This window comes from Camelus bactrianus, chromosome 36 (genome assembly GCF_048773025.1).
Source record: "Camelus bactrianus isolate YW-2024 breed Bactrian camel chromosome 36, ASM4877302v1, whole genome shotgun sequence".
In the NCBI taxonomy this organism is placed as follows: Eukaryota; Metazoa; Chordata; class Mammalia; order Artiodactyla; family Camelidae; genus Camelus; species Camelus bactrianus.
The window spans coordinates 4898375-4906886 of record NC_133574.1 but is presented as its reverse complement, the minus strand read 5'-3'; the positions used below and the strand labels follow the sequence as shown (position 1 = coordinate 4906886).

At 45.5% G+C, this 8512-nt stretch overlaps 1 pseudogene; it reads right to left on the bottom strand.

Moving 5' to 3' along the window:
- Positions 1 to 3772: 3772 nt before the first annotated feature.
- LOC141576078 (trafficking protein particle complex subunit 9-like) lies at positions 3773 to 4557 on the bottom strand (annotated as a pseudogene).
- Positions 4558 to 8512: the final 3955 nt, after the last annotated feature.

Here is an 8512-nt window from a genome sequence, read left to right as displayed (position 1 = left end):
GATGGAGGAACCCAGGCAAGGCTGTTCTCACTCCGACCCCTGGGCTCTCAGAGCCACGGGAAAGGCCTGTGTCCAGGGCACAGCCCAGCCATCACAGATCCAAGCCTGCATTTGCCAACCCGGACAGCCTAGACTCCTTCTACTTGTGACACTTACATTTCTTCTCTTCCCCCCGAGAATGTGATGGACTCTTTCAGAAAGCCTGGCCTGTCTCAAGTGAGACCAAGTCAGTGAAGGGTGAAGTGTCGATATTTGGACCAGAGCATGAAAGGAGAAACAAGGCCTCATGGTCAGCATGATGGTGGTGGCCAAACACTTCCCCCAGCTGAGATGAACCAGAGTGGGAGTGAGAATCCAAGGTCCTAGGTCGGTCAAAGCTTCTTCCTACACGGCTGACTTAGGTGTTGGAGACGCACTCGGCAAACTAACGACACGGCCGTCAGTGGTGGACGTCAGCTGCAACAGACACAGAGTCAGCTACTTACTGACAACCTGTATTAAAAGTAAAGTCCTGTGCAGGGAGGACTGCATGGCTGCTGAGCCAAACCACAGACCTGGCTCTGCATGCCCACTGGCTGAAGCAGAGAGGAAGCCACGGTCCCCTTTAGCGGACCCTGTGTCCACCAGATCCAGGTGAGCCAGCTACTTAGGAGAAGGCCATGTTGTCCTGATACTCAGAAAAAACAGCCTTATAAAGGGAACAAAAGAGTGACATGGATTTTAGACCCGCTTCTGCCCCTTTATGAAGGCAAAGTAAAGTAAATGGCACTGGGAAGTTGAATGCAAAAAAAAAAAAAAAAATGGTGACTGCTTCCTCCAACAGCTGCTCACCCACGAGCCAGCCACTTCCTCACCAGTGACCTCCGGCCAGGCAGCACCATCACGCACGTCACAGAGATACAGCCAGGAACCGCATGCCAAGCACGTTTGTGGAAAAGCAGGAATTGGGCAAGATGCTGCAGACTTTGACTTTACAAGTTTAAATACTCCATGAAAATAATCCCTCAGCAACCGCCTAAATCAATTCGTATCTCACTTCTTCAAAACAATCAAACAAATTTAATAAGGGCGCATTTGTCACCAAATATAAGGAGGTCCAAACAGGTTCCTCAAAGCAAGGATTTTAACAGGTATCAAACAACAGTGGGTGATGTGATAACAAAGCAAACATTCCAAAAATTAGAAAATAAAAAGATGACTAGGATAATACATGGATCAAGGCAGCTGTTAAGTTTTTGCCTTTTAAAGCGATGGAGACAGCACGGAGGGTGATCCAGCTATTTCCAGTGCAGGGTGTGCACAGCCCACCTTTTCAGACGCAACAACATACTCAAAGGCCAGTACAAGAGAAAAAGGGAAAAAGAAAAAGGAAAAGAGGAACAAGCGAAAATTAGAAACACACAAGAACAAAAATAAATTTGACAGCCTGTACAAGAATTTACGTGAGCGTGTGAGGCCAGGGACGCAGGGACAGTGAGACCCATCCTCACCTCCTGCTCCAGGGAAGGCAGGGGCCTGTGTGGAGCGGCGCTGCCGGGGGACACCAATGTGGTCATAGCCCCAAACCAAAACTCCACCTACATGCGTCTAGATAGCTTTTGAGCTACAAATTATGGTCACACTTCAGGCTGGACAGTTTTACTCACTCCCACCAAGAGTAGCAGGAGAGGATTAGGCTCTGCTCCTGCACCAAAGCATTGTTTTATAAATTAATGACTGTAGAATAGTAAAAGGAACAATGGAGTGAATGTGACTGGAGAAGAACGTGCTTGACCCGAGCTCACTGGCTGCATTATCTCACTGACGTTCAGATGCTGGCTGGGTGCTTTTTGTACCAAAACAGACAGACCCACCAGGAGGGAGGTTTAATGTGCTGCTGTATTTTGATGCCGAGAACCATGCCTGGTATATGAGGTTCTGGGTAAACAATGGTGACAGTGTCAAACACTATGGGCTAAGCACACATCCAACTACTCTGCGAAATCCCAAGGACAGATTTGAAAAGGCAAAAACAAGCTGGCATTCTCTGGTGGGTCTACAGACTCAGAGCCAAGCAGTTGCTGAGCAAAAATGTCACCAGTGCCTCCTATGACAATAGAGGAGGCACTGGCCACGGGGCTGGGGCAGGGCTCCAGGCTTCCACTGCTCATGCAGCAGTCTGTCCAGGGGGAGAAGTTGGTCCCTGCTTACATTGCACTGATGAACCTACCTGGACTAACGCCTGGGGCTCAGCAGGTGGTGACAGGTGAAGTGAACGGAGCCAGTCTGGGAGAAGCCCGGTGCTGGCAGCTGTGCCTTCAGCAGTGCCCAGGCTCCTAAACCTGACACCTCATCTCCAAGGAGCAGAAGGGGAGTGCGGACATGTAGATCACAGGGCCCTGTGAGGACAAGTACAGATCATGGCCATGACATTACTTGCCCCTTCCTTAAGCCATAGAAGAATGTCTGGGGAGGAACTGAAAATTCATCCAGAGTTCGCCAGGCAACTCACGCAGGTGGGACTCGGGTCCCCTGTGCCTCTCACTCACAGGGCTGGTTTGGACTTTCTTTTTATCAATTCTCTGGCACCTTCTCCTCCAACTGACCAACAACCAGAAATTAGGATCTGATCTTAGGTAAGTTCAAGAATCACAGATCACCGCCTCCACAGCGGACCCAGCTGCACGTTCTAGGAGCTCCGACCTTCACCTGTGAGACCGCCATGAGCGCTCTCCAGACACAAGGCCCAAGGCCGTAGGCCGGGGAGACACAGATTCCCTCACTTTCCGCAGCAAAGGGGGACCACCTCTCTGCAAAGGCATCTCAACCTCTCCTGCCCAAGGGACAGCATGATGGACACACGGGGAAACAGAGCAGAAGGCGGGGAGTAGGAAGCCCAGAAGAGCTCATCTGCACTTTCGAGGCAAAGTGAGGCCTTTGACATAATCACAGGGACAAAGTGAATATGAACCTTTCCCTGCTCTGTCCCAAACTCCGTGACAAGCCTTTTCCTGCAAAAGGAGTTCTTTTGGAAGTCCCTGGCTGTGTTTCTGATGTCTTAACCTGGCATGGTGACTGTCAGGCATGAAAAGAGGGCCTGAGCCGTGCAGGTGCTGCACCTAGGGGTCAGGAGACACCGGCTCCACCCCCACCTCAACCGGAGCCTCATTCTGCATCTTGGTATTCAGCATCTCATCTATAAGCAAAGGGATAAGACTATCCCAGGACAGGCTGCCCATCAGTAATGAAATGAGATCCATGTAAAGAAAGTTTCCCAGTTGACACATTTAAAAAGTAAACAAAGAACTAAACAAACAAACAAAAACAAATACTAGAAACTGATTTTAAGAACAGATCTTACTTATTCTACTGTATGTAAAATACTATCATTTTGACATGTAATCAATATAGAAAGTAACAAGATAGTTTACATTCTTTTTCCTAGACAAGTCTCAGCATCTGATATGCATTTGACCTACAGCACCTCTTAGCTCAGACCAGCCTCCTCCCCAGAGCTCCTAGCATCAGTGGCTGTGGCTAATCTATTGGACAGCAGCTCCAAGGGTCCCACCAGGGTTCCTGTCTGAAAAGTGGGAGGCAGTGTCCACACTAACCCTAAAAGGATCTCTCTGAAACAAAGGCGGATTCACTTTTAAATGTCTGTAAACCGGCGGGCTGCACCTCCCTCCACCCTTGGCTACTAGACAGCCCTCTTCCTTGCTGATCCCTTTCTGGATGTAGGGAAGCAACCTGGCACAGAACCAGGGCGGACGGGCCGCCAGGTAAATTACCTTCAGTCTATGTCCAGTCCCATGAAGTCCTCCTTCTCAAACAGGATGCAGAGGAGCGGGATCTTGTCCCCAGAATTATCGGGGGCCCCATCCAGCCACTTGGACTTGAGCAAGATGAAGAGTAACTCAGTGAAGCCCTCGATCCTCTTCACCACACTGCAGTCCTTGTAGATTGAACGCCACGTCGGTGCGTGTCTGCTCGGCTACCTCCCCATGCAGCACAAAGAGAAAGAGCTGAGAGTCATTAAGCATGGTGGTGCCATACAGCTCCTCTGCACGTGGAGCTTATCAAAGGCCTTGGCCAAGAGGCAGTCCGCAATGGTGACAAGGCACACGACCTTGTGGTTGTTCTGGAGTACGCTCCACCCATTCTCGGGCGCATAGTGGTGCCTGTAGTAGATACAGAGTGCCCACTGGGAGCCGCAGGGGATGATCCAGCTCACCAAGGAGATTTGCTTATAAATGCAAAAGAAATTCTCCTCTGAGATGATCCCAACGGCTTGGACCACCATGGGGAGAGTCTTGTAGTCCTCAGCACTCTGAAAGTAGTCAGGGATGCTCATGTTGCAGGCCCTGCAGAGAGGGGAGAGGAGATCGAGGTACATACTGTGCTGCGGGCTGCAGGCCCCTCTGGGTTGCGGTGACCTGGTGTGTACCAGCCAGAAGGCAAGGGAAGTCCAAGCAAAGCCGGGGGTACAGTTTGTCCTCAGAGTCTGCACATGGCTACCGTAGCTTGGATCACATTACGCAGCTTTTGGTCTAGGCTTCTGGGCCCTGCAAAGAAGGATCATTTATTGTTTACTGTACCAAGCACATAGCCAGACCCTTATGCATAGTCAGTCCTCAAAACTGCTGAATAAAGAAATGAACAAAGGAACTGCTTTCCCGAACCCGCTTCAGCAGAATATAAACAAAAGAACCACAGTGGGATCAAAACATCTGGATTTCAACTCCAATTTATTTGAACTCCTAAGCTGCAGAATAATGGATAAGAAAACTTGCCTTGGGTAGGAGGGTACAGTTCAGTGGTAAGCACGTGCTTAGCAAGTACAAGGTCCTGGGTTCAATCCCCAGTACCTCATTTTAAAAAATGAAACAAATAAATAAATCTAATTACTCTCCTCAAAAAATATTTTTTAATTCAAAATTCAAAAAACACCTTGCAATTGACACAACATTGTAAACTTGAGTATACTTCAATTAAAAAAGAAATCCTTGCCTTACAAGAATATATCTGGATTATGGATATGTAAAATGTAAAATGCCTAGGGTACCACCTGCATAAAAAACGGGAACTGTACAAATTTACTATCCCTCCTTTATGAGCTATACTTCCTTTGGGGGGTTTATAACTTAGCAGAGCTAATTTTCTCAGATTAAAAAAGAAAATATTACCTGATTATCAGTACTGCTGAAGAATCAGATAACCCTATGAAAGCATCTGACCCACTGAGGTTAGTCAATAAAAGTTTGTTGAATGAATGAATAAACAAGCAAAGTGAATGCTGCTGCCTGCCACAGACCATCATAATGGTACTGCCTGGAAATTCCAAGCCCACATTCCACCCGACTCTACATTAACCATGTGGGTGACCTGGGCATGCCTGTGTGCTTCTCTAAGACCCAGGTTAATCATGAATAGAAATGAGGGCAATAACACAAACCTCAAAGGGTTAGTGAGTCAGTAATGAATTCTATCCCAACTTTGCAAGGTGGAACCATTAAGGAAAATTGGGCAAAAGACCATAGGCCCTCTCCATATAATCTCTTAGGACTACATGGGAATCTACATTACATCTTAAAATAAAAAGTAATTTTTTAAAGAGGCTACTGAGGTTAAATGAGCTCACTGTCTCAAATAAGGAACACACAGTACAAATAGAACAATGCCCAGCCCATGAGATACACTCAGTTAAATTTCCCACTGAACCCACTTGTCCCTCCAACTTAAGAGCACGAGGATGGGTCCTCGTGGCCAGAGGACACTGCACCTGAAACTAACAAAGCTAATGTTCCCCACTTCCAACAGCCCCTGTCACCACCCTAGGTCTAATTTTGTATTCGTAATTTTTTTTCTTTTTATTAAATAGAAACCCCCAATTGCATAGCCTTCAGGTCACCAAAAACTGACCACAGAGATCATGATGGCAGCCTTTCTTGGTGAAACAATAAAATGAAAAGCCATTTCCACAAGGCCTCTGTGTAAATATACTAGGGAATTTCATCCTGGACTGAGAGGAAGAGGACTGGTGAGGAGGGGGCAATCTTAGGCACACAGACCCATGGGCCACCTGTCCCATGATGGACTTTAGACTCAACCCTCACTTCCTAGAAACTTCAAAATACACACAGACAGATTGCTATGGACAAATTTTTTTTTTTTCCGAAGAAATCCCTGACTCCTTAGCAGGTCTTGTTTCTACCGAGACACAAATGGTTTATGTGAATAATGTTTAACAAAAGCCTTAAAATATTATCACCCCAACTTGACACATTAGGAAACTGAGGGAGAGAGGTTTATCACATTGTGCAAGATTAGAGAGAGGCCACGTCAGTCACCGTATTTAAACCCAAGCCCCTACTCCAGTTCTCACACTAGAAAGTGTGACATACTGTCCCTTTCCTGCTTTCTTCTTGCAAAAAATCACTGAAGAGTCTTTTCTATGACACCTGGAATCACAGTCACATCAATTTTCCACAAAGAGCTATGTCACTCCTTGGAGAACTTATCAAAATCTAAAGTGTTGGGATGGGAGGAGAGATTTGCATTTTCTGTTTCTCAAAGGAAACATGGCTTAAAAAGAAACTGAAAAGGACTTATCTAGTCTAAACCCTCATTGTGCAGAGAAGGAAATGGAGGCTCAGAAGAGACGAGGAAAGGGTCTTATTAACAGATATTGCCTCAGCATAGCACCAAACCTTCCCTCGGCACTTCTGGGGGAGGATCTGGGAGGCCCAGGAGAATATGTGTTAGAAAAAGGAAAGAGAAGAAGCATACAAGTCCCTGTATCTACAACACCATACCATGAAGTTCCACCAAATTACCCAGTATGGGTGCAACCAATATTAAGGTGGGCTAAACAGATTATAGAAACCTGGAATTCTCAACCATAGTGGAAATTCCAACATTTAATATGCTTTTTTTTCCCAGTTCAAGCATCAGCTCAGTGGGCGCTCCATACCAGGGACGACACTAGGCCTGGAGTTCTCCCAAATACAGATCTCTATTACCACATGTGCAAAACACATAGAGGCCCACCAGAAGAAATATGCCCACAGATAAGATGGAATTACTGAAACTGAAAGCAGCCAACCAGCATATATTACTAGGAAAAACGGTGCTGCCAGAAATGGATTCATGGACATAGAAAGCAAACTGTGTTTAGCAGGCAGGAAAGGGGGGATTAACAGATACACTTTAATAAATATAAAATAAATGACAAGAAGCTACTATATAGCACAGGGAACTATATTCAATTTCTTGTAATGAGTTGTGCTAAAAACAATCTAAAACATATTTATATACATATGAATATGTTTATAACTGAATCTCTGTTGTACACCTGAAACTAACATTGAAAATTGACTACACTTCAATGAAAATAATTTAAAAAATAAGTAAAAATAAAAGCAACGCCATTAAGAAAAAAATAGAAGAAAACTGTAATCCCCTTAGCTGTAGGTGGTGGAGAATTCTGGTTGCAAGCACCAAGTCCACTGGATCACTCCAGCACTGACTGAAATCTTTCTCACCATCAGAGAGTTACTTGGCTTCACTGAGGTTAATTTTCTCTCCTGTGAAAGGCAACAGTTGCAAGTAACTATGTATAGAATCTCATCATTCACAAGCCCAACAATTAGTGAGGACTTCCCATGGGCCAGGCTCTGGACAGATGAAAAGATAGGGTCCCAGATTTATTCATGCGTAGAAGTTTAAGCCATAAAGACATTAATTCTTCCTGTTTTGATAGACAGATTCAATGCAATTCTGATTAGAATACCAACCAGATATTTCATGGAATGTAACAAGTTAATTTAGGGTCAGGAACAGCCAAGAAACTTCTTTAGAACCACCACTGGGGAGGGGTAGTTAGGTCATTCATTTCCACTGTTCTTTCTGAAGTGATGAAAACGTTCTGGAATAATAATGGTTGCACCAATGTGAATATGATAAATGCTACTGAATTGTACCATTTAAATGGATGGACTTCACAGTGTGTGAAGAATATCACAATAAAGCTGTTATATGAAAAAATATTCCTTGACAATTATTTTTCAGTCTATACAACTAGTCTGCCCCACAATTTAAGAAAAAGGAAAAACCAAAACAAACCAAACTGTGCCAGGAGCTCTTTAGGACTGCAATGTCCCTAGGTCTTCAACGCCTCTGGTGGTGCTGTTCCTGTTAACACATACTAGCTGGGCTGGACTACTTAGGGACTGCAACTGTATTCCTAAAATCAGCGGTCACATGTTTCACTCTGGGAGAGGGAAGGAAGGAGGATGTCGCAGCCTCATGCCTTCAGTTCATTTCTAACTTAACAAAGCCCTGCTTTCAACACTGTAATCCCTCTCACTATAAAAACACGTGACATCAACAAGCACAGCCATCATAACAACTGAAAGTTTTCAAGGTACTTACCTGGGGCAGAAACACTGAGGGAGGAGAAGGAAGCTCGCTCAGCACTGGCGCTCCCTTTTCCTGACTCCACCAGGAGAAGCTGGACTTTAAAGCTGGAGAC